Here is a 25,829-nt window from a genome sequence, read left to right on the forward strand (position 1 = left end):
CCGCGCGCGCCTAACCACGTGCCTGCTGCCGCCCCCGCTGCCGCCCCCGCCGCCGCCCCCGCTGCCGCCGCCGGTACCTGCCGCCCGGTGCTCCCCGGCGCCCCTCCCGCGGCGCCTCGCTCTGTCCTCGCGGCCCCCGGCCGGGACGCCCTCCCCGGCCTCCGAGCTGCCCGCACGCCCTCCCGTCCTCAGCGCTTCGCCCCGCGCCCCGGGGACGGCGCCGCCCCCGCCCCGCCAACGGCTCCTTTCCCGAGGGCCAGTGCGCGTGGACGCACCTGCGGAAAAGGGCGCCTCTTGCCCGACAGTCGGGCACTTGCCCGAAAGTAACACAGACACGTGTACTTGTTTTTATTTGTAGTGCCAGTCCTCCATCTGGGATTGAGGAGGAAGCTGCTGAAAATGGTGTTCCTAAACCAGTAACATAAGGCTTTGGAATTCAGTCGCTTCCGTATTTAAAATCTGTAGATTTCTAGCTAAGAAGAAAGTCTACATTTAGCTAGACTTTGGAGTATCCTGCACAATCTCGCTGTCAGGTATTTTTATTTGATGCACAGTGAAAAGAAATAGTGGGAAGGTGTTCAGATGAAATAGAGTGTGTGCAGAGGTTTATTGCTTTCATTTGAGTTCTGAACCTGTTAGATGATCACAGTTCTTTTAAGAAATATTTGGCTTTTTTGGTTTTGTTTTTAAGCAAGGTGCTATTTTGTATGTTGGTCTCTGACCTCATTCACCTTCAAAGTGATGTTTTGCAGGATTATTTTACCATGGTCTTTTGAAGATTTTAATATATTCAATTATTTCTATGAAAGAAAGAGATTGGTACTCTGCAGGATTAAACTTGTCCTGGTAAAAATGTTTTTCCCAGGTTCATGGTTTTCCGTCTTTTTCAGACTCTGGCCCCTTCCAGCCTTTTTTTCCACATGTGGCCTGGTGGCCTGCCCTCTCCTGCTAATGGTCCTCTAGTCTCCTGCTTTCTCCCACCCATGGGAATTCTGCCGTTGCCCCTTGGAACATCCTGGTCTCATACCGTCTCTTATTGATAAATACTGGTTTAAATGGTCCTTTTTTTTAAAGTTAACCAAAAGGATACTATGGACAAAAGAGCTGTTTAGAGCCAGAATAACACTTTCCTAAGAGATTTCCTAAGTATGCTGATGTTTTTTCGTTTTTCAGATAAAATATATTCCCGGTCATTTTGTGGCAAGACCTCTTCTAAGATATAAATGAATGCCATGACTGGTGAGCTCTTTGGTAACATTTTGTTGCTTTTTAACCTAACACTGTGCCTAGTATGATTAATTTTTTTTTCTTTTCGGGGCACACCTGCTGATGCACTGGCTTTGCACTCAGGAATTATTCCTGGCAGTGCTCTGGGACCATATGGGATGCTGGTAATCGAGTCCAGGGTCAGCCGTGCGCAAGGCAAATGCCCTCCCTGCAATGCTATGGCTCCAGCTCCATAATTAATTTTTCACTCTTATCTTCACATTCCTTTTGCCAAAAGTTCTTCCAATGCCTACTTTTTATGGTTCTATCTGCTGGATATCTTAGCACATTCCCTTAGATCCTTTTTGCAAGAGAGAAAGCTTTAAGCATAAAGATACATTAGTTTGTCATACAAAAACTTCTTGACAGCCTCTTTTCACATTTCTATCACTTTTTTTTAGTTTTTAAAACATTAAATTTACAAAGAAGAAATGGAAACATTGGTTTCATAACTCTAAACCCATAGATGAAACAAATTGGTTACTGTTTCAGTTATTCATGTTGAAGGTGCATTATTGAATCTATTTTATTACTGTTTATGTTGGTACAGAAAGTGACTGAAACTGAATATGATAGTGACAGTGATGATGATGAGGATGATGTTCATGTCACTATCGGAGACATTATAACGGGAGCACCACAATATGGGTAAGTTTTTAAATTTTCAATTTCTAGTCTTATGGTGCAGGGAATTGATCCCAGGACCACATACATGTGAAGCATGTGCTCTCCCACTGAAATACATCCTTTACTTCTTTAACTAGCAGTCCTGTATCAAAAACTGGGTGCCATTATTAAGACGTTAGTGATAGATTCTGTTGGTTTTACATTTTTTATCATATCATGATATGAAAGCATTCTTATTTAAGTCTTACTTTCAGTTACTAAAAGTTGTACATCTTAAACATTCTTATAAGAAGAAAATGAAAACTGTGACGATGAATGTTAAATTGCTGTGATCAGCATTTTGCAGTTTATATACATACATATATGTATATGTATGTATATGTATGTCAAGTCATGTTGAACACCTAAAACAAATTCTTTGTTATTTATGTCTCAAAAAATACTTACCCATGGAAAACATTTCCTTCCTAATGGTGAATTGAATTATAAAAGTTGCATGGAGTCAGTAATTTGTAATTCTAGGACTGAAAGTGTTTTTGTAAAATGAGTGCTACAAATTTTTAGATTTAGAAACTATTAAATTGCAGCTTGTATTCTTCCAATCTTGAGCTTTGTTTTTTTATGTATGTTATATATGTATATATTTTAATATAAGGCCCAAAACTGGTAGTGTTGGGGATACTTTCAGTGGTATTCATGGTACAGGATCTGACATGTTAGGCATGTGCTTTTATTTGAGCTATTTTCTTAGCTCTAGGATTTTAATATTTTTAATTCAGTTTTTTTAATTGATTTTTAAAAAATCAGAAGGCTTTTATTTTTAAACTCTCTATGGCTTGTTTCTTTAGTTTTGGGGAGTAGGAGCACACCCAGAGATATTCAGGTGTTACTCTGGAACCGATCCTTTAAAAAATACATTTTTAGCAGGGGTGAGGGTTGGAGCCACACCCAGCTGTGCTCAGGGCTTGCTCCTATCTCTGTGCTCAAGGATCCTTCCTGTTGGGTTTTAGGGACCATATGGGGTGTCAGGGATCCAACCCTAATCAACTGTGTGCAAGGCAAGTGCCTAACCTGCTGTGCTATCTATCTGGCCCCGAAGTTTTAAAATATTTTAAAATGTATTTTAAAACTATATTTCAGAGTTCGTTCCAGATTTTTCTGTAGCTTTGAATTGCTGTCTGCGTGAGATGCTGAATCCAGAGTAAGCCAACAGCTTCCCTGCTGAAGAAGATAATTTATGAAAATTCACTTAAAAAAAGACTAAATCTCCTATCTTGAATCTCTGCATACAGTGTAACTTGATAGTATATTTTTTTTAAAAAATAATTTAAAATGATTTTTAGGGGCTGGAGAGATAGCACAGCAGTAAGACGTTTGCCTTGCAAGCGGCCAATATGGCCAACCCGAGTTCGATTCCTCCGCCCCTCTCGGAGAGCCCGGCAAGCTACCGAGAGTATCTCGCCCGCACGGCAGAGCCTGGCAAGCTCCCCGTGACGTATTCGATATGCCAGACACAGTAACAACAAAGTCTCCGATGGAGACGCTACTGGGCCCGCTCGAGCAAAGCGATGAATAGCGGGAGGACCGAGGACCGTGACTAAATCCTTAATCCGTGATTTTTAGGGGCTGCAGAGATAACACAGCGGGCAGGGCGTTTGCCTTGCATGGGGCCGACCCAGGTTCGATTCCCAGCATCCCATATGGTCCGCTGAGCACCGCCAGGAGTAACTCCTGAGTGCAGAGCCAGGAGTAACCCCTGTGCCTCGCCGGGTGTGACCCAAAAAGCAAAATAAAAAAAAAACAGATTTTTAGTCATTAGTTACAGACATTTAATATTCCAACACCAGTCCACCACCATTGCACCTTCTCACCACCATTATTTCCAATTTTCCCAACTACCACTTGAACGTGCCCCCATAGCAGACCCACTATCATTTATTTTACATTGCTCGTTTTAAATAATTTGATAAAAGGATGATCAAAAACTGTTTCCTTAGAAGAAAGATTGTGAATTTTTTCTTTGTTTGCTTTTTTGCTCCAGCCCCGGTAGTGAAGATTCTTCTATCTCACCATGGAGCCCTTAAACCTTGTGTAAGAGATTACTAAGACGTTACAGGTAAAGCCTTCTGTGTATAGATTTTGTCAATTGAAATTGGTTGCCTTTCATATTACATACCATCCAGTCCTGTGTGCTACTTCTGGCTTAACAGTGTTACAGAGTTAGAGATGTTGCGTAGCCAGAATTGCATCCACACACTCCAGGGTGTCCAAAAGTGTTGACGGAGTAACAGATGGAGTGAAATTCTTAACTGGTGGCTTTGGGGCATAGGCCTGACGGCTGGGCTTCCAGAAGCACAGAGGGTAGTCTGTGCCCGATCTCCGAAAGCTGATTGTGGAATGTGGAGGTTTTTGGCTGCTGGCACTCTGTTTGGGTGGACGTGGGGATTCACCCGTTCCTCTCTGGGTTGCCTCTGGATGACTCAGCCTTGTGCAGGATCCGAGAGAAATTCTTGATCTCTTTCAAGATTTATTTCTAAGTTTGTTATTCTAATTTATTCTGGATCATGGCCTGTGAGAGAGCTCACATGGCGCTGGAGGTGTTCCTGCCGGGCTTCCAGAAGAACAGGGATACATGGAGGGAGGGAACCCTCCCTGACCTCATGAAAGCTGGAGATTTCAATCACAAAACCTGCATGCTGGAGTTTTTCAAAATTAATTTCTGGATGAGACTTATCCGGATAGTGGAATTCGGCCAGGAGCAAACTGATGATTGTGAAACATCCAAAAAATTTTAAAAAGAATTATCAGGAGGGGATGAGTGAAAATGACCATGAAAAAGAGCTGTGGAGAGACAGTTTTTGTGGATGAAAGTTGCAGAGTTGGGCTGTAGAGGGTGGAGAGGTAAGTGGAAAGTGAGGGAGGGGTCCATTAGCACAGACCTCTCTAGAAGGCTGACTGTGAATCCATGTTATATTCTTTGATCTAAGTTAAAATGGGGGGATAAAGAAGATACTTTTGAGTACTAAACAGAATTATGGGTAACTTGGAGAACTCAATGGCTTCACGGCTTGTCGAGACGTTAATTGAAAATATAACTGATCTGGTCAGTGTGGGAGATTCATGTTAAAATGAAATACTTTCACATACTTGCTTGAAATTCCTTTGGACTCCCAGGTATGTGGGATCTAGCACTTCGTGGCTATCTAAATTACTGTTAAGGAAAATGTATACAGGTCTTAGGCCAAAATCACATAAGTAATATTGGCTAAACCTTGAATGTGAATGGGGTTCTGGCTCCAAATTTTAGCTTTTCCCTCTGTTTTCAGGTATATTTTACTACGTTAAATGAAATTGAGTTCATCTTTACAAGTGTTTCGTTTTCATGTAACTTCCACCCAGATCAGGATATGGAATGGTACTCGCATTCTAGAAACCTGTTCCCTATTGTTTTCTCTCCGTCATTAACCACTTACACCAAGAACCACATTCTGGTTTTGGTTTAGATTGATTTCATTTTATGAATTTATTTTATGGACAAAAGTAGTCCATGTATTTGAAAGACGATCTACTAACAGTATTGAATGCAGTGAGAGCCTAAAGGAGATCACTGGATTATAAAACAAGGACTATTTCTTATTACTTCTTTCTTACAGGATTGCTGACTACTGAATTCAGTAGGAGGCAAGGAAATGAGGACAAGATGTATATATAAATGTGTTACTTACGCTTTAGGGCTGGAGTGACAGCACAGTGGGTAAGGCGTTTGCCTTGCATGTGGCCAACATGGCGACCTGGGTTCGATTCCTCCGCCCGAGAGTATCTCGCCCCCAGGGTAAAGTCTGGCAAGCTACCTGTGATGTATTTAATATGCCAAAAACAGTAAGAACAAGTCTCCCAATTTGTTGTGAGACGTTACTGGTGCCCGCTCGAGCAAATCGATAAACAACGGGAGGACGGTGCTACAGTGCTACTTTCCCTTGACCAGCTTAGTTTCTTGGGAAGTGTGTAACAGTGGGACATGTACTGGCAGGTAGGTTTTTGAAGAAAAAAACATTCAACTTTTAAGACCCCCTTTTGGGGGGGGCATGGGAGAATTGGGGAGTGGGGCGGCTTTCTAAGTGGTGTTCAGTGCTAATGGCCTGGAATGAATTTTTTTAGGGATTGGCCTGCCAGGTGTTGCTCCGGGGCCCCTTTGCCTTTGGGGATTTCCTCCTGTTGATTCTCGGCTGTTTGAGCAGCAGTTCTGTGCTGTGAGGTGCTGGTGCCACCAGGATTGTCGTGACAGTGCTTGGGACCCCTGGATAATAATCTGGCAGTGTGCGAGGGGTCAGATTGTGTTGGGGATGATGCCCAGGTCATGCTCATATTATGTATGTGCCCTAACCCAAACATATAAGATGTAATTGTTTCTTTTGTGGAAGAGTCCTCCCTTTGTTCAGGTGGCCCAGGCCTCACTGCGAGTGATTCTCAGCCCAATGGTAGGTGGTTTAATTTGAGGGCCAATGTATGTGGTCGTATTGTTCCAGTCGTGCTCAGGTGCTTCCAAGGACACATCTGGGGGTACTTTTGAAGGCCTTCAGCACTATCTTTCTTGATCCCAGAATATCTGTTTTTTTTTAAATTTTTTGTTTAATAAGTGACAAAAAATTAAGACTTTTTTCCCCCTAGGGGTCAGAGAAATAGTACAGCGAGTTAAGTCACTTGATTTGCCTGTAACCAGTTTAGTTTGATCCCCAACACCACCTGGTCCCCCGAGCATTGCTGAATTGGCTCTGAAGGTCTCTGAGCACAACTGGGGTACTCTAGATAATCCTTGGTACTGCAGTGCTTGAAGAACATTGCATTCTCAGACCCAGGCATTGAACTGCCGACCACAGTAATGGCAGGAAGGGGCCCTTAGGTCCCCTAATCAGCACTTCGGAACCCTCCCCCACACCCACTTTTTTAAAACATGTTAGTCAATGTCAGTCTATATATGTATAACTTGTATACATGGAGTATATTGCTATTTTTGTTTAGTTCAGGATTATCAGAATAATTTTTGTTGTTCTTAGGAGTTACGGAAAAGCACCAGTGAATCTTAATATCAAGACAGGAGGAAGAGTTCATGGAACTACAGGTAAAATTTGTATTTGCCAGTGCATCAGTAGGAAAGTAATGACTATGCCTGAATAACGTACAGACTATAGTAGCTATCACAGGTGATCTGAAGAGTGCTTCAGTTCAATTCAAGAGAGTCGTTTAAACTTGTGTCTCAAGGATGGGGAAACTTTTCTCTGTGAAAGGCTTTGTAAGAGAATACGTATTTGTAGAGTTTGTGGGTCACGAGGTTTCTTTCCCTCTTTTGATTTTAACTTGTTTGTACAACCCTGTAAGACCTGTTATAGTTCACAGCATATAAAAAGGGATTTAACACCTGGAAGTTATTGGTACATATTGGTACAGGAATTTATTTGAATGCGTTAACAAGTTCCTAATCCGTACACTTTATCTTAGAGTTTCTTCCCTAAAGTTTAAACTTACTGTTATTGATAACGTGCTTATTCCTATAGTATGCCTGACTCTAATGTTCTCATTGAAGCCTTTGTTTTATTGAGAGCTATCACTAGTAAAATGGTGTTTTCTGTTTTTCTCTCAGTATCTTGCTCATGCCATTCTTTCTCTATTTTGTATTTGTTAAAAAAGGAACAAAAGTCAAAGGGGTAGAGCTCGATGCACCTAGAAGTATTAATGGAGTTCCACTCTTGGAGGTAGATTTGGATTCTTTTGAAGATAAACCATGGTGTGAACCTGGTAAGATGATAAATGACTCCATACCCCTCCCTGGGACCAGCCTCAGTGACCCTCAAGGTCCTGGGGCACTCAGTGTGTGTGATGCTCAGTCTTCTGGGATGAACATTGTGGTACCAGGGCGTGTGCTCCAGGCCACTGAGCATGTGCTCTAATACTCGAGCTGTTTCCCCAGCAGAAGAGGACTGGATTTTTCTTGGGAACACCTGATGGTGCTTGAGGTCTGCTGGCAATGACTGGTTACCTTGTGTGCTTGTGATCAAACCTGGGCATCTATATTCAAAGCATTCATTCTAGCTCTTTGACTTATCTCTCTGGATTGCAGATTTTTAAAAGATGTTTCATATTACAGTCATTAGAAAAATATCTAACTTTCAGTATCAATAGTATTCATAGGATTTTTGTAAATGTCATTATAAATGTCCTAAGCATAATTAGCAGTAATGACCTGTGTTGCTAAATTGTAACAGTAGCTTAGCATTATATTAGTCTTGCATAGCATAGTATTTTCTTATAATGCCATTTATAAAGGAAATTTCATTAAAAACATAGTTTTGTGGTGCTAGAGTAATAATCGGAAGAACTAGTAAAATTTGAAGAAGTATTTATACTTATAGAACTTATCATTTACATTTTTATATTTTATTTGCTGCATAAAAATAGGATTGAAATACTTGCATACAAAAGTTGTGTCTTCTTTTTAGGCGCTGACCTTTCTGATTATTTAATTATGGGTTTAACGAAGATACCTGGAACGCTTACTGTGAAAAACAAAAAAGGATACGAATGGGGCTTGAAGTTATAGCAGTTACCTCAATTACAAATATATTTATGGTAATTAGTAAACATTTCAAAATACTCCTGTCTTTTCTATTTTCTATTCACTTTTTTTCCCTAATCACTTTTTCCCCATAAAGGTGATTAAATACTGTGTGATAGTTTAAAATTCCGTTCTTTTTATCGTGTTTTTTCCCCTTCCCTTTCAGAGTTCTATGTTAATGCTTATCTGATATTTAGCTACAAGTTACTGACTAGCCACAGTTAGTTTGTATTTGTATGGCCTATCAATTCAAAATTACATGGCATCTGAATGGGGAATATGTTATTTAACTTATGCCAAAGACTGTACTATGGGAGTTACACCAGGTGCAGAGATCCAAGATGGCAGATTCAATCTTTTTTTTTTTTTTGGTTTTGACTTTTTGGGTCACACCCAGCGATGCACAGGGTTTACTCCTGGCTCTGCACTCAGGAATTACCCATGGCGGTACTCAGGGGACCATCTGGGATGCTGGGAATCGAACCTGGGTCAGCCGCGTGCAAGGCAAATGCCCTACCCGCTGTGCTATCGCTCCAGCCCCAGATTCAGTCTTTTTTTAAGGTGAATTTTAGTAAATTATCCTTGGTTGCTCTCATTTTTTGTTCTTGAGTCTTCTCCTATGCCACTACTCAAGGGACAAGATTAAAGTGGAAATAGCTTCTCTGTTTCCCAAACCTTCAGCTTCCTGGTGACCTACAAGTTTGCTGATTGTTGTTTCATCTCCACTTTTGCAAGCATGTGAATTTGTACCCTATTATACTAACAAATGCAAAGTAAAGTTCTTGCTCTATGTTGTGATTTTATTTTGAGTCATAGTCTATGTTTGTTTGTTAGATATTAAAGTTCTTCCAACAGGTTATGCTGTTATATAGACCATAATATAATCTATCAAAATTGGAGGCTTAAATTTTCCTTGTTGTTTTTTTTAACAATGGTAAGGAAAATGGCAATCTGAATATCTCTATAACTTTGAATGTTGTATGTATTGCAGTTTGGGCATTCTTTAAGAAAAGAGTCTCTTAAAGAATTGTGGATTTACTATTATTTACAATGACTAGAAACATTTTCTGGAAAGTGAATTTTACTTTTACTGGTTCTTTATATTTTCCTTGAATAGAACAAAGAAAGTTCCTTTGTAAACTTCCAGCTTCCATATACTTTTGTCTCTTTGCAGTAAACTTCTAAAAGTAAAGAATATAAAGGAAATGATGGTTTCCATTGAAAGTAGCCTTCATGAATACCTTGTTGATATGTATACTGCTTTACTGCAAAGTTGTTTTGAAGAGTTTTTTTTTTTCTGGTTTGGAGTAGAGGTCATTTTTTCATTTTAATTTTTGATTCTGAATGAATACGGGTTTGAGTTGGATAAGTATAGTCTGTTGGCTCTTTTTGCCTTGATAATGTGCTTAAATATTGCTTGTCTTGTAGAAATACTGATTTGGGAATAGGGTATGTATATTTTGTTTGTTTGTTTCGGGACCACATCTGTTGGTGCCCCCGTCTTGGTGCTCAGCGTGACTTCTTTGGATGATGGGAACTTGGTGGTGATGGGCATTAAACATGGGCCTCCTGCATGCAGAGCATGTGGTTAGCCCATTGAGCAATCTCTCCAGTCATTCAACTTCATTACTGTGTGCAGCTCACGATGATTTTTTTTCATTTTGCTTCCTGTTGTCTGTAGGATCTTTTAGGTAAAGGTAAAGGTAAAGGCCCTCCCGTTGATCGTCGATTTGCTCGAGCGGGCCCAGTAACGTCTCCATTGGAGACTTTGTTGTTACTGTGTCTGGCATATCGAATACTCTCGGTAGCTTGCCTGGCTCTCCGAGAGGGGCGGAGGAATCGAACTCGGGTCGGCCATGTTGGCCGCTTGTAAGGCGAACGCCCTACCCGCTGTGCTATTTAAAATGCTGAAAATGTGAAAATGTGTTTGAGCGCAGTTGATATTTTTAAGCTGCAGTTTAAATTTCTGAAAGTGCCATGTTAAGATTTTCAGAGTTTTGTGGAATATTTTTAAAAAATGATTACTTGATTTTTTACCATGTACCATGTAAATGGTGATTAGTAAAATGTTACAAAGTTCTTATCAGTAATGCAAATACGAAGAGGTACATGTGTGAGGTCCTAAGTGTGAAAAGGCATATTTTAGATAAAAATATTATCGTTTCTAGAGAATTGCAAGAATTAATATGAAATCAGATGTTACTTTGGTATGCAAAATTATTGTGATGCTAAATATAGCTTGTTTCAGTGCTTTCTTATTAAAAATCTTTAACTATGTCAATTTTATTGTGATACCAGGATTTACATTGTCTTAAATCATTGATTTTGTGCATACATCTTTGTTTGCAGTACCACACGTAACACCAGAGACTAATTCCCTTGACTGATGTCCCAAGGACCTTTCCCAATTCTCCACCCTCCCCACACCAACCTTCATGCAACCTCAGATCTACAGATAAAAACTTTCCGTTTAGACTATAGAAGAAAAACAGTATGCAATATTAGAGAAGTGTGTATTACTGTATTGGGTTTGAGGGTATAGAGAAATATTCTAGATGGAGGAAATTCTAGTTCTGTGCGGTGGGTGACCGCGGCGTCCCTGCAACATTCTCTGTCCTCAGCCTTCCCCGCTTCGCCTTCTGAATGCCGTGCGCGTCTTCCCCAACGCTGCTGCCGCCCCATCCACGGTTCTAGGCCATGGTCACGTTGTATTTGCGCGCACCGCCCACTTAGCCCAATGGGCCTGCGAACTGCACCTGCTCTTCCAGTCCTCTCCGCTGAAGATGGGTTGGCGCTTGGCTGGGATCGGGGCCGTGGGAAGCAGTGCTGGGCTGGGGCACCTTACACTGCCATATACCCCCCCCCCCCCACCAGCTTCCCACTGCCTTGCAGTGTCTACCAGTATCCAGGCAACACACGGCGAGTCCCCACAGGCTGTCTTCTGCAGAAACTCTGAGGCTGGTTGCAGTAAGAGACTAGCTGGAAGGGTCAGAGCCCAGTTCCCAGCCTCCACTGGGCTTTGAGGGGGTCCAATGTGCGCTTGACAGTTCTGCTGCCTGGAGGGACTCGCGGCCAGCATCATCGCTCTGTCTTCCGCCCACTGTTCCCGATGCCCACCCTGAGTTCCCAGTTCCCACTGAAAACTTTCTTCCCTTTGGGTGCTCCCGAGGCTCCGCCGTCTCCAGCTCCTGAATTCCATGTCACTTAGGCCTCAGTTTAGTCCCATTCATTTGTCTGGCCCATTTCCATTCTTCTGTGGTTCGGTTCAGTTTTGGTGGAGCAGGGTTGGGTGTGGAGGGGATGGGGGTAGAACCAGGGGGTCCCCCGCTCCGCTGTTTTCCCGTGCAGACCCCCACCCCCTCCCATACCTCTGAATATATGAATGAGAATTATGGTTTCCAAGCCTTTCACATGATAATTCTAAGCCTCCTCTGATTGGCTCCCTGAAGTGGCTTCTCTTGTGGTCATTCTCACTCCCCGTCCTTTTGTCCTTGCCTGCGACTTGATCAGACATGAGAACACCCCTCCGTGTGACCACAGACTCTTCTGCTCCTCTGCAGACCCAACACCTGCTTCAGCCCCTACTCCAACCCCTAGGAGTGAAATCAAGGTCTCATGGACCTTATTTGCTTTGCAGACAGTAAGGTGCAGCTAAACTCTGGCCATCTCACGGTCATATTACAGCTGGATTTGAAAACGTTTTTGGCCATAGCAATTGGAAAGCTGGAGCGATAGCACAGCAGTAGGGCATTTGCCTTGCACGCAGCCAACATGGCCGACCCGAGTTAAATTCCTCCGCCCCTCTCGGAGAGCCCGGCAAGCTACCGAGAGTATCTCGCCCGCACAGTAGAGCCTGGCAAGCTATCTGTGATGTATTCGATATGCCAAACACAGTAACAACAAGTCTCAAAATGGAGACGTTACTGGACCTGCTCCAGCAAATCGATGGACAACGGGAGGACAGTGATAGTAGAGAGGGGGAAAGCTCTTGGCTTCCACTTGCTAACACTGGTTGGATCCCTGGCATCCGGTAAGGTCTCCTAAGACCTACCAGGAGTGATTCTTGAGTGCAGAGCCAGGATGAAGCCTGGGCATTGCCAGGTGTGGCCCCAAACCCCAAAATAAATAAATACACTTATATCCATTTTGGGCTGGAGCAATAGCACAGCGGGTAGAGCGTTTGCTTTACAAGCTACCGAAAGCTACCGAAAGTATCTCGCTCCCACTGCCAAGCCTGGCTAACTACCCATGACGTATTCGATATGCCAAAAACAGTAATAGAATCTCACAATTTGTTGTGAAACGTTACTGGTGCCCACTCGAGCAAATCTATGGACAATTGAGGACAGTGCTACAGTGCTATATCCATTGTAATTGATGAGTGGTACTCCTCCCACCCCTTTCTCTCATTGGCTATTAAGACCATTTCGTAGGAACAGGGATGTGACTCAGTGGCAGAGCATAGACCTTGCATGAGTGAGGGCACCCCAGGAGGAAGGCGAGTTTCATAAATATGGTGTTGAGATTTTTATAGCATAAGATTCATTACCAGTATAGTGATAATGGCAACATTCTGTAAATCAGTATGTAGTTGTGAAGGTGGTACTCTAGTTTGATCTTCTCATGCACAGGCTGGGATTACTACCTTATCTCTGAAAATTATCCATTTCCATGAGAGGTTCTTTTATAACTTGGAGAGCACCCATAGTTCTTGTCTATCTTTGGCCTCCTATAAGTACAGAAAAGTAAAGGGGATCTTAATGTAAAATGAAGGAAAGACTCAAGTCATCAGAGAATTTCTTCATAGTTACCAGCAAAAAAATGAATAAAAAAAAACTGTTACAAAATTAAGGTAACTCCTCTCCAGGGTCTCAGAACCCTTCTGAAGCTTCCTAAATTGACAAAACTGCAGTCACTACAGGTCCAGGCCAGTCTGTGGTGTAAGCATTCAAAGATCAGTCTTCATTGCTCCCTCTCCTCAGGCAGCTTTAGGTTGGGGAAACTAATTTTGTTCTTTTTTCTCATTCCTTGATTTATTCTCTCAACCAACAAACTATCAAACCTTTGTGAGTAACAAACTTTTCTTGCTTCAGAGAATGAGGAAAGGATACAATATGGATTCTTTGAGCACTCAAGGTGCTTATAAACTGGTTATAGTGATAGGCACATGAAACAAATCAATAATTAGTATTGCTCTGCTTTTATTTGTGTTTGAATAGTTTTTCTTTTATTTTTTCCAATGCTCAAGGCTTTCTTCTGACTCTGCACTCAGGGATCACTCCTAGTAGGCTTGGGGGGCACCACATGGGGTACTGGGGGTCATATCCAGATTGGCCACATGCAATGCAAAAATGCCTTGCCCATTGGACTATCTCTCCACCCTTGCATTTGAATTTTTATTAATAAGTTCATATAGTACATATTGGCTGAAAGTTAAAATTGTCATTTAAGAACTAATGATATAAGAAGTCCACAGTAATGTATTTAGTGAAGTTAGAATACAGGTATTTTGTATTTTATAAAGAATCTCTTATGCAGATGATCTTGATCACTTGGTCACTTGATGTCCCGTTATTCATTGATTCGCTCGAGCGGGCGCCAGCAATGTCTCCATTCATCCCTATCGCGTGCTATTGTAGCCCAATGGCATCTGCTCATTCTAGGAACACGAAGAGCCTCAAATCGATCATTCAGGGTCTTGATAAAGAAGTCTGATCATCTCATAAGTGGACGGACACATGATCTTTTGATGTCCCGTGGAATCCAGTCCGTAATGGCTCTAGTCCAGCAGTCATCTCCAAATTTCATTACGTGTCCAGCCCATCTGATTTTCGACGCCTTGGCAAATGAGACAGCATCCCTGATTCTTGACCGTTGAAGAAGGTGGAAACTTCGGATTCTTTTCTCTCATTTGACTGAAGCATGATACTCAAGCATAGCTCTTTGGATTCCTCTTTGGGAGACTCGAATAGCGTTCTCATCATGTTTGTGTAGGGCCCAGGTCTCTGAGGCATATGATAATGCAGGAAGAACAGTGGAATCGAAGAGATGTGCCCGGAGCCAGAGGTTCTTTGTCCTCTTAGCTATTTCTTCAACATTCTTGAAGGCGTTCCAAGCCACTCTCTTTCTCCTGCGCAAGTCAGGTGCCAGGTCATTCGTCATGTTGACTTGTCGACCTAGGTACACATAACTGTTGCATTCGGAGATATTCATCCCATTGAGAGTGAATGGAACGTCAGGAACGAGACCATTTCTCGAGAAATGCAGGTGATCGTTGCTTATAAAATGGTATAACAAAAAATAAACGAAACTATAGTCTCTTCTAGCAAGGCTAATAATTTCGAGAGAGGAGTGCTGTAGATGAGGTCTTGCTTTGGTGGCAGGTCTATCTTATCTATCTTTCAGGTTATAGTTACAGGCAAGAGCTTCTAGATAGAATCACTGAAGCAATTTACTTCTTTTGCTTATCTACAATCTTGCAGATCTTAGAGCTTATAGTTTCACTTGCCACCAGAAGTCAGGGACACGCTCAGATTAATCAGAGATTTTGTAAATAATGCAGAAAAGTATCACGGCTTGAGAATAATACGTATTAGTGCTTCCTATGAACTTAATGCCTAAACTGTTTAAGGACCAAAGAAATAGGCCAGGAGTTAATGGGCTGACCTTGCTTGCTGCCAACCTGGTTCTATCCCCAGCCGCACATGATTCCCCCAACCACCACCTGGAGTGATCTCGGAGCACAGAGCTAGGAGTAACTGATTACTGCTGAGTATGGCTCTGAAACTACAGCAACCAGCAAAGTTATTTGATTTGCTCTTCACGGCCACTTTATGAAACTTGTACTGAGAAGTCTTGGGTGGGCTGAATTAGATCTCTGTGGGAAGTCGTTCCTAGTCTCGAGTATCTCTCTTATGTGTTTAGGTTCGTCTCAGCAGACATAAAGCAGTTCGACATTCTACACTTGCCCTAAACAGCTCCCAGTGCCAGGAACTGGCAAACTAATATTTTGGTTTCAATGGATGGTCTAAAAGGATTGTCAAGGTAGGAAGCGGAGAGAGAGTTCAAGTGCGGAACTTGTGCCCACCGTGTTCAAGGCCCTGGGTTTTCTCCTGAGTATTGCACGACTCCCAGCTGTGTGGGGTGTTACCCCAGCGGGCTCAGAGAACCTACAGACCAGATAGATGAGAGTCGTCTAAGTGAAAGTGTTGGACCACCGGTCACACCCCAGAATCAATAAGGTCTCAGTGAGTTGACGGTGGTGTCCATATTCTACAAGTCTTGTGTGCTCTGTATGTTCATGGCTGGGAAGTTTTGTTTAATGTTGAAGTCACAGGTTACTTCAACGGTTGGCAAGGATTGCTGGAGTTTCGTTTTTATTTCTAATTAAACTTTTTTTTCCAGAAATATGTTTTTGTTTTTTAGAATTTTATAGTGAAACACCATGAGGTACATTTGTAGATTTACAAATATTTGTGCTTGGGTTTCAGTTATACAATGATCGAATACCTATCCCTCCCACCCCCCCATCCTCCCCATCCCACCCTGCCTCTGTGGCAGGGCATTTCCCTTAGTTCACTCTCTCCTTTTGGGTGCTGTGGTTTGCGAAAGAGGCATTGAGTGGCATCTATTTAAACATTTTAAAATCTACATTGAGATGTTCAGAAGGACCTTCAATCTGAACTCTTAACAGCTTCAGGATCTTTCTGAACTTGAAGAAAGGGAAAATGAAGATATTGTGGCACCACTTCAGAAGCAAAGCGTGAAGATCTTCTGTGCTTTAGAGGTGGTTTTGTCGTCCTTTGGCAAGAGCCCTGGAGTTGGCAGAGCCGAGGAGACTTTGGATAAACTGGAAGGTCTCTGTGGGGACTGGAATGGGGGTGTGGGTAAGAATTCATTCTCTCTCTCCCTCTCTCTCTGTCTCTCTCTCTCTTTCTCTCTCTCTCTCTCATCATATTTTCAGATACATCACAAACTGCCCTCTCCTTGCTAAGTAAGCTGCTAAAGACATGGGCCGATGCTTTTAATAATACTTGTTTAAATCTTAGGTAGTAACCAACAGAACCTTTTCTTTTTGGTGGGGGGAAGGACCTGGGAACCCTTCACAATTTTAGAGCTGTCTGCTTACCAAGAACCTTAGGGGTATAGGGATGGGAATAGTGTTTCTCCTATTTGGGGGTAACAGTCTTCTTTGTTACAAAGTAATTTTTCAAATACAGATCATGTGTAATTGTCTGTTATCCCAGCGAAATCTTCATTTTGACAATGAAATACCCAAATAAAAATGTTTTTCCCCCCAGAATCTGTGGCATTTAGGCTTAGGGTATTAAATTAAAGGCAGCACTGTTAGTGAAAGAACTGGAACAGACTCTGGTAGGTGAATCTTAGGGAGAGACCAGCTCATCCTTTCCACTACCAAATCTTCCTCAAGCTCCTGAAGTTGATAGGTGATAGGGCAGATGTTTGAATGGGTTGTCACACCCCGTGGGGGGTAGGGGCGTGCCATCTGCCCCAGGTTATCTAGTCACCATCACCAAAGCCGCCTGCACTTCCCCATGGCCGGAACCAAGGGGAGGCTGACCAGATTGGTTTTTAATCTGAGAAGTGCACTCATCCCCTGGGAATGGGCTCAGCGCCCATCGGGATATATTAGCTCTAGAATTACCAGTTATCCAATTCCGTTATTCCTAGCTGCGGTATCCAGGTGACTCGGGTCTGCTTTGAACACTATAATATTTTTTTTTTTTTGCTCTTTGGGTCACACCCAGTGAAGCACAGGGGTTACTGCTGGTTCTGCACTCAGGAATTACTCCTGGCGGTGCTCAGGGGATCATAAGGGATGCTGGGAATCGAACCTGGGTCAGCCGCCTGCAAGGCAAATGCCGTATCCGCTGTGCTATTGCTCAAGCCCAGAACACTATAATTTTTGCAAAGTAATCGACTCCATGCCAGGCTGTTTTCCTCGAGGCACTCCAGAGAGGGGCAGGTGAGAGTCCTTCCTGTCCCACTACCCAACTGCCGCCACGCTCCAGGCCAGGGCGCTTTCACATTAGAAGACACTTCCTACTCATTTTCCATAATTGCCACACCATATTTGATGGAGTTCAGACAGTAGGCAACAAGTCATAGAGAGAAATATATAAATATTTGCCTCTTGGAGAGCCCATCAAGCTACTGAGAGTATCCTACCCACACGGGCAGAGGCTGGGGACTCCCTGTGACATATTCGATATACCGAAAACAGTAATACCAACAAGTCTCATTCCCCTTATCCTGAAAGTGCTCCAATCATTGGAAGAAGCTGCTAAAATCTCATCACTGGAAGGAATAGAGATGTTACTGGCCCCCACTCGAGTAAATTGATAAACAACGGGATGACAGTGATACAGTGATTATTATAAAGTAACTTATTATTATAAGGTAAAAGGTAAAGGCCCTCCCATTGATCGTTGATTTGCTCGAGCGGGCCCAGTAACGTCTCCATTGGAGACTTTGTTGTTACTGTGTCTGGCATATCGAATACTCTCGGTAGCTTGCCGGGCTCTCCGAGAGGGGCGGAGGAATCGAACTCGGGTCGGCCATGTTGGCCGCTTGTAAGGCGAACGCCCTACCTCTGTGCTAAAATCAAAATATTTGATTACATTTAATATTCAAACGCCAATCCCACCACCAGTACACCTTCTTACCACCATATTTTGTATGTTTCCATCTCGAACCTGAACCCCTGCCCCAAAGCAGAACCGAAAGAATTTATTTTGTATTGTGTTCTGAATCAACTACTGAAAATACTCCAAAAAAGTTTCCTTAGAGGAAAGTATGTGAAGATTGTTCTATTTCCCCCAGGGACCATTAAGCCCTTCAATAAGAGGTTACTGACATGTTGTTAAAGGTTGAGCCTTGTTTGTTTGTGTGTGTGTTTGTGTGTGTATATATACACTCCTATATATACACACATCTGTAAAAATATATGTCCCTGTATGACTGGTAGCCTTCTACTTTAAATCCCATCAAATGTTTAGTGATACTCTTGGATTATTAGTGGTGTGAGGTATGTCAAGTTCCTAGTGTATAGTAGAGGAGTCTATAGGTGTCTAGCTTCAATTTGCCCATTTGAAATACATAATCAGTATGAGATTTGTGCCATGGTCTTGACTAATTCCCTTCGAGTTTACCTGTTTACGAATGTCCAGAATAGATCAGACAGCAAAAATGTATGGTAATAGCCCTGACAGAATATACCTACCAGAGAACCTTTGAGACATAGCCTTGCGTGGTACCTTCCCTTACTCATTAAGATCGTGATGTAGTTCTCTTTTTTATTTTTTTATTTTTGTTTTTATTTTTATAACCTTTTTATCTTCTCGGTTACTCCCAGCGATGTTCAGGGGTTACTCCTTGTTCTACCTCAGAAATTACTTCTGGCAGTGCTGGGAGGTCCACATGAGATGCGGGGGTTCGAACCCAGGTCAGCTGCATGCAAGGCAAACGCCCTACCTGCTGTACTAGAGCTCCAGCCCCAGTTCCCCTTTCAGAGGTCATAAAAATCAATTCTAGAGGTTGGCATAGTAAATCCATTTGTTTTGGTTGGATTTAGGATCATTATCATTCCTTACGAAAAGGAAGACCACTCAGAAGTTTGCTATTCAAAAGACTGTGTCAGATGCATTTCAGAAACTGCTCATTGTGGTTTAGGTAAGACTTTTGTAGGTTGTCTTGAAGTCCTGCAGTTTTCTTACTTGAAGAGCAAATAAATTGATTTTGAGAAGTCAATTATATTGAAAATAATGGAAATATAAGTACTTCCTATTCCTCTATTTTCTAGATGCTTTACAGAGTAGTCACAAATTTGTTCTTTGTGAAATCTGTGAAAAATAATTACAGCAAATATTACCCCCAATGTATAAACGTAGAATAGTTTAGACTGTAGAGAGAATATTTGATCCAATTCTTCTTTCTCAATTGTTTGTCAATAAAGCAGAAGAGAATAGTGGTTTTAAACTTCAGAATCCTCTGTTTAAGTACTAGTTCTGTCCATTTTTTTCTTTTCTTTTCTTGGTTTTTGGGCCACACCTGCTGACGCTTAGGGCTTACTCCTAGCTATGTGCTCAGGTACCACTTCTAGCAGGACTCGGGAAACCACATGGGGTGCCAGGGACTGAACCTGCGTTGTATGCATGCAGGGCAAATGTTCTACCCATAGTAATAGAACTCTGGCCCCTCTACTTTTTAAAATGCAGCTGTAGGTCTCTAAACATATATGTGAAGGTATTTCTAAGCCGCAATTTTCTTTTCTTTTCTTTTTTCTTTGCTTTCTTGGGCCACACACAGTGATGCTCAGGGGTTAGTCCTGGCTCTGCACTCAGGAATTATCCCTGGCGGTGCTCAGGGGACCATATGGGATGCTGGGAATCGAACCCAGGTCAGCCATGTGCAAGGCAAACGCCCTCCCTGCCTCACTAAGCTACAATTTTCTGAAAAAATATACTTTTAGTTTTGCTTACCTTATATTGTAAAAGTAAATAACACTTACCTAGAACTGCACTCATTTGTGGAATATAAAGTAACAGAATTGGAGACTAACACCCAAGGATAGTAGAGATCGGGACCAGGAGGATTGCTCCACAGCTCGAAAGCAGGCCTCACATGCTGGGGGAAAAGGCAGCTCAGATAGAGAAGGGACCACCAAGTAAAGGATGCTTGGAGGGCACATTTGGGATGAGAGATGTGTGCTGCAGGTAGACTACAGACTGGACATGATGGCCACTTAATGCCTATATTGCAAGCCACAACATCCAAAGGAAGAGAGAGATTGAAAGGGAATAGGGAGATTTAAAGGGAATAGGCCTGCCATGAGGCGTTGGGGGGGAAGGGGGAGTCGTGGGAGGGATACTGGGAACATTGGTGGTGGAGAATGGGCACTGGTGGAGGGATGGGAACTCAATAATTGTATGACTGAAATGTAAGCACAAAAGTTTGTAACTCTGTAACTGTACCTCACAGTGATTCATTGAAAAAGAAGAAGAAACATACTGAGTAATAAAAATAAATATTTGTAAAGACTTACCTAGAATTCAGTAAAGGACGAAATATTCTAATTATTGCTACTGTTTTCTACTGAAGAGGAAACTTAACTGGAATGAGTTCAGGGTTGGTTTTCAGCACTGACATATTGAGTGGTTGTGATTCTATGTAGCAACCAAGTATGTGTTGTGCACCTTCACAATGATTCTGCTGGGGCCAGGAAGAAAGCTGAGAGCCTGGTGCACATGCTATGCATGTGGAAGGCCAGGGTTGGATTCCTGGCACAACATGAGCGTCCAGGAGCAACCCCCAAGTACTTCGGTCAGGAGAAGACTTAACACTGCTGGGTGTGGCCCCCAACAAAAACAAATAGTGGTCATACTATTTAAGATTTTTAAATGTTCTCCTCTTATGGAATTTTCTAGTGCTATGGATATTTCCAGCTGTGCCCAAAGGAAAGTGAATAATCCGTAGAGAGTCCACAAACAGAATTGCTTTCCTTGCTTTATAGCCCTGCAGTCTTAGAGAAAGGAATTTTCAGTTGTCAGAGACCTTATTTATTACACGAGTAGCTCCTGGGTTGACTTCAGCCTTGCAGTCTGGGCAATTTTCTAGCAAAAGAGACTTCTGTGGTCATCTGGTAAAATTTCTATCAACTATAATAACTTTTAAGAACCAATGGGGGGTTAGGAAGATGGTACCAGAGCCTTGCATATCCCTGGCACGGCATATGGTCCCCTCTAGTACCATCAGGGAGCACAGAGCCAGGAACAGTCGCTGAGTACCAGAGGGTAGGATCTGCAAACCCCAAATAAAAAGAAATGAAAGAAGCAGTGGGTTGGAGAGATAGCTCAACAGGCTGAGCACATTCTTGGCATGCAGGAAGCAGGTTTCAGTTCCAGCTCAGCACTGCATTGCCAGGAATGACTCCAAGTACTAAGTGGGTATAATCCCTGAGCACCTTTGAGAATGGCCTCAAAACAGAGAAGCAAAAGGAACCAAACTTAATGTCTGCATTGACAAGGAAAATGGTCTTATTTTATGCTTTAGAAATAAAATTATTGGATGTATAAAGGAAATACACACCCGCTATTACTGTGTACTACCTTCATAGAGAGAACATTTTAGCCAATGTTTGAATTGATCCTTGTTAACTTTATTTCAGAAAGTGGTAACGTAGCTGTGGAATATCGGCCTTTTGAGGAGCTCACTGATGCCAGAACCGAAGAGCTTCATGATTTAGTTCAAGTACGTGAAAGAAAAACTCAAGGATGACATATACACAATGGTAGCAATTCAAAATAATGAGCAGATTTTAGAAGTGTTTAGCATGTGTAGGCAATTCTACCATCCCCAGAAAAATATTAAACTCTCAAACTTTAGTTCAGAGAATTTCTGAAGTTTCCCTGAAGTCCTAGCCATTGGTTCTAAAGCCTTCTTTGAAATTTGGAGAGTTCTGAGTGCCCTCTGAGTTCTGTCAGAGAAATACCTTTTTGAACTCCTCTTAAACAGGATCTAGGGATTTGGGACCTTAAGTACGATTATGTCACAGCATTTGAAAAGTTACATTTTTTTTCAAGTATGATGTCATATCTAGAGCTCAGCATCTCATATATATCTTGTATGAAATATTTATATGAAATATGAAATATCTTTCTGTTAAGCCGATTGGTTAGGTTTGGTTTTTTTGGTGTTCCTTGAACAGGTCTCGGTAAAATTTATTCTACCATTTCCAAAGCCTCCTGTTTTCATCTTGCTCTCTATAAGGCATGAATATATTGGTTTCTCATCACCCTGCTGGTGTTTGCATGTAGTGTTTGCTGATTTTTCTCTTTTTTTGATGGTTACCTTGTTCTTAAGAACCAAGAGATAAATTGATTATTTTTAAGATTTGCGGAGCAGAATGAAAACATGAATAATACTTTTAAGTTCCACAAACCATAAAAACTTGGGTTTGTTTCCTGTTCCCATTGATTTTGTTTTTTCCTACCATGATCCTTGTAATGAAATGGAGTGTGCCTTTTCTTGTTAAAAAAGAAAAGCTCATTTGAGTATGTTTTGTGTAATTTCTGAGTTGATAAATTGGACCTTCTTCAAAAAAGATCCTTAAAGTCAATGTCTTGCTATATCTGAAGAAGAAATATAAACTCTGTTTTCAAATTATTATGGGTGATAAATCCAAGACAGGCCCTTTTATAAATCATATGTAAAATTTTAAAATGAGGTTTATAAAAATGGGCCACATTATAAACTTTTCCTGTTTTGGATCTCAGTGACAATATTTTGCACTTAAATACCTCTTATCTGAATTTTACAGGTTAAAAGGTAAGTAGCAGGAAGATAGTGTTTGGGAAGCATTCAGAAGTAAGCTTTTCTCTCCATTGTTCTGCATTTCTGGATTTTGATGCAATGCAGTATGAATTGTTTGCTTTCTTCAAGCTACATCCCTGCTCGACTACAGAATGGTGCTAACGAGTTAAATGAATGAATCAACTTGAAGGCTGATATGTGGATCCACAGTTCTGATTGGAATGTGGTTTAAACAGAAATTGTGTTGTTTTGTTCACACATTATTTACTTCTGCTTACCATTAGGTCTGCCACTAAAATCCATGGCTTAGATTTGAGTTCGTTGGTTTGATCTGAAGATGTATTGGTATGAAACTTTGTAAGTGCTAACCTCAGTTCTAGTAGTTTGTCTGGAGGAGCCCTTCCACCTCCATGGATGTAGTTCCCTTACTTTGGAAGTATAAAATTTGATATAAGCTGGTTTCCTAAGCCTGGGACTGGGGGAATGGCATTGCTGGTTCAGCACCTGGGAAGGATCTGACTCAGCATCAAAAACAAGGTTGGAGAAAGAGAGTACAGGGCGGAAGGTGCTGCTAAGGTGCTTGCCTTGCATACAACCGATCCTGGTTTGATTCCTGGCACCACACATATACCCCCTAGCGCTCCCAACAGTGATTCCTGAGCACTGATGTATATAACCAGAACCTTCCCCCTATAGTAAATAATAAGCATCAAAAACCCAATTTGAGTGGCATTTCTGACCTTTCGCTTTGAGTTTTTCCATCCAAACAAATGATCTTATCCTGTTAGTCCCTAAAATTCTGTTCCTGGGCTGGAGCGATAGCACAGCGGTAAGGCGTTTGCCTTGCATGCAGCCAACATGGCAACCCGAGTTCGATTCCTCCGCCCCTCTCGGAGAGCCCGGCAAGCTACCGAGAGTATCTCGCCCGCACGGCAGAGCCTGGCAAGCTACCCATGACGTATTCAATATGCCAAACACAGTAACAACAAAAGTCTCCAATGGAGACGTTACTGGGCCCGCTCGAGCAAATCGATGAACAACAGGAGGACAGTGATCAGTGATCAGTGATGAAATATTTTATGAAAGAACCTTTCTGTTCAACAATTGCATAGTATTCCAAATTAGGAATTAACTTGTTAATTTCCAGGAGAACATATGAATACACTATGTGTGTATTCTAGGGATGCTGGGGGGTGGCAAAATGTGTTTAATATCATTGGGAACAAATTTGGAGTTGGATATATGTAATTAACATGGCTCAAAGTCAGAAAATTTATTTCCAAAGTTAGGGAGTTAGGGGAAGATAAAAAGAGAAAAGGTGATTCTGTTCCTCTTGTTGAAAATCTGTTTTTTTCCTTTGTAAAATAAATTTTATTTGTGGGTAAGGTAGCGGGATTCACACTTGGTGGCGCTCAGGAATTACCCAGCCTGGCTCGTTGTTATAATCACTTGTGGAAGTGCTCGAGGGACCAGGTGATGGTAGGGATCAAATTCAAACCTTTCTTGTGCAAAGCATGTGCTCAATCTTTTGAACTATTGATCTAGTCCTGCAAAGAAATTTTTTAAATAGTTTAAATCAAACCCACCAAGAAAACTTCCAACACCTACAATTGGGTCTTAAAAGACTTAGCTTAGGAGCCTGAGACATAGTTCATCAGGCTGGAACATGGACTGTGATGAGGGAGACCTGGGTTTGATACCTGCCACTGCATGGCCTCCTGAGCACTGTCAGGTACAGCGTCAAACACCTCCAGGTGTGGCCCCCAAAGAGACAACAATGTCCACCTTACTAAGAAAGGTGAGAAGACATTTCGTACTAATGCCAAAGAATTCAGAAAACGAACATCCATCCCTAAATGAGGCTACTCTTGGAACCAACTCCATTCGGGGCTCTCTACTCAACTAGAGAGTGGGAAGAAGCCCCTTCTCATGGAATTTATATTCTGGAAGTGTGAGATAATAAGAACTGATATGGATGAGAAGAAGGACTGTGAAAAAAGTAAAATTGGTGCTAGTTACAGTATTGCAAGAGAGCCTTGTCACTTTCTGACGTGAACATCTTAAGTGTTCCCTCCGAGTGCTAGAAGGGCAGCCCTCTAGAAAGGAGCTTGCTCCTTTTTCTCCATGAATTTATGTTGAGTTCCATGCAAGAAAGGGGGATTTCCCCAGGCCGGTGTAAAGGAGCGCATATGGCTGTTCATTCAGTTTAAGAACGGTCTCCCAGAATCACCTGTTTCTGGCCCCAGAGCCCTGCTTGAGAAAAGGTTGTGTCCCTGATTCCGTGCTATCCCCTCTCTAGGAGAGTGATAAATAATCAGAGAGACTGAGAGCTTAAAGGAAATGACAACATTTGTGAACCCCCACCCATGCGAAGTAGTGCTCCTTTTGCAGGTCAACTGCCTTTCTTGGAAGCAGGATGGCCAAGGGGAGGAAGAATGTCTCTTGGATTTCAGTAGTGAGGAGGAAGCACCAAGACCACCACAGCTGGATTAGTGCTGTTGAATTCACCAGTGTTCCCTGTCTGGGGACAAGCTGTTCCTCCCCTACCCTCGGGGCTCCGCCCAGTCCCAGTCCTGTTGGGTGGCAAGAGTGGGAGGGGAGGCAAGGGGGGTGGGGTAGAGGACCTGATTGGATGTGTTTGGTGCCTTGGGGGAAGAAGGAAAGCCTGGGTCTTGCTGGCTTTAGATCCAATAAAGGTTGCTTAAAGGCTCATAAAGGTGCTGAGGGGGTGGGGCCCCCGGTTGTCAAGGGCCTGTGGTTGTCAAGGGCGTGGTTGATAAGGGCATGCAGGGGCAGTGCCCAGCTGCCTTAATCCTCAGGCTCAGGAAGACTACACTTCCTTAGCCATGAATGTGGCATTAAACATATTTATAATTCTTTACCTCTCCACCCATCTGCAGGGCGCTCCTCTCCGGGGGAGAGTCCTACCCCCAGTCCCCCTGGCCCCCAGCCCCCCAGGGCTCCCCAATCCCTGGCTTTCATCTTCCCCTGATCC

General features: G+C 42.4%; 1 pseudogene; it reads left to right on the forward strand.

Moving 5' to 3' along the window:
• The first annotated feature begins 294 nt into the window (after positions 1-294).
• Positions 295-25,327, forward strand: LOC130032579 (RAD52 motif-containing protein 1-like; annotated as a pseudogene).
• Positions 25,328-25,829: the final 502 nt, after the last annotated feature.

This window comes from Sorex fumeus, unplaced genomic scaffold, assembly GCF_029834395.1.
Source record: "Sorex fumeus unplaced genomic scaffold, SorFum_2.1 ptg000001l, whole genome shotgun sequence".
NCBI lineage: Eukaryota > Metazoa > Chordata > Mammalia > Eulipotyphla > Soricidae > Sorex > Sorex fumeus.